The sequence below is a fragment of the Ricinus communis genome, unplaced genomic scaffold, assembly GCF_019578655.1.
Source record: "Ricinus communis isolate WT05 ecotype wild-type unplaced genomic scaffold, ASM1957865v1 Ctg26, whole genome shotgun sequence".
NCBI lineage: Eukaryota > Viridiplantae > Streptophyta > Magnoliopsida > Malpighiales > Euphorbiaceae > Ricinus > Ricinus communis.
Window position 1 is genome coordinate 28691 of NW_025963460.1, and position 1510 is coordinate 30200.

Consider the following 1510-nt stretch of genomic DNA (forward strand, 5'->3'; position numbering starts at 1 on the left):
TTTGGATGGTTTATGGGTAAAATAATTTATTTATTTTTTAGTTTACTTAATTTCTTAGTTAATAATAAGAAGAAAAATATATATCTATATATAGTAATAATATAAATGAGTGAAAAAGAAAGTGAGAAAAAAAATTATATAATAATGATAATAAGAAACGAATTGGTGGTTGAATATATGCAAAACGATGATGATGAGATCAAGATGGTGATGATGATGGTTAAAGAAAGTACTACAACATGTAATGTAATGACAAAAGTTTGTAAATTAAAATTGATTGTCTGCACAAGTTTAAAAACAAATCAAAATGAAAGATATAAAGGAAAAAACAATTACATGAATTGCTAGCCAGTGATTGTTTTGATTACGAGTCGACAATTAGTAACGAGTAGTGACAAGTGTCACATCGTGGAGCTCAAATCCAAAATTTATTTTTGCCGAGAGTGCTAGAGTAGTGCGGAATTCTCCGAAACACTCTAGACTAGTGTAGAATTCTCTAGAATACTCTAGAACTCTCTAAAAAGGTGCAGAACCTTCTAGAACACTCTAAAATAGTCTAGAACTTTCTAGAACATTCTAGAAGGATGTAGATACTTCTAGAATATTCTAGAAGGGTGTAGATACTTCTAGAACATTCCAGAAGGGAGGGGACAATTTCTGTATATACTAGAATACTCTAGAATATTCTAGACACATGTAGGCCATTCTAGAATATTCTAGACTTGCATGGATATAAGTAGTATTCTAGGACATTCTTTTAAGGAGGTGGGATGGTGGCCATCCGTGCCTATAAATACCCCCTCCATGCTTCATTTGTAATATATAGAAAGATAGAGAGAGAGAGATAAATAGAGAGATATAGAATATATAAGCTTACACTTCCAAAACTCTTGTGCTCTCTTTGTGCTACTTTCTTAAGCATACTTCCGTTTGCGTAATTTCTGCCATTTTGCGGAGTTTGGCATCCGAGGGAAGGCTAACTAGCAATCTTGACTTCGGGAGAATTAAGTGAGCTAGGCCGCACGTCGGCAAAGTTTGGGGATAAAACAAAACTCACGTGACAGTTGGTATCAGAGCCAGGTTTGTATCAAAGCCCAGTTGGCATTAGAGCGCGGTTGAGTTCTTTGGAAGAATCTTGCACGAGATTATGGCCAAAGTTGGTGAGCAATCCACTTATACCGCTCCTCCCACTCCAAGGGAAGGAGGAAAGGAAAGCGGAAAGGGCCGTAGGGATAAGTCCCGCGACGTGATTGGCGCGATGGAGGAAAGGCTAGTCAAGGTGGAGACTGCCATGTCCGATTGGTGTGATAAAATCGAAGACATGGACCTTCGCATCGAGAAGCTAGAGTCCAAGGAGGACGATGGGGAGCTTCGAGGGGAGATGCAAGGTGCCTTAAATGTTCTCGCCGATAATTTAGCGAGGGACAATGAGGCTCTTAAAAGTTGCTTGCCCAATGCTTGGAGAAGGTCGATAAGCTCGAGGTAGAGTTAACTTGTGCAAGGCCGTGTT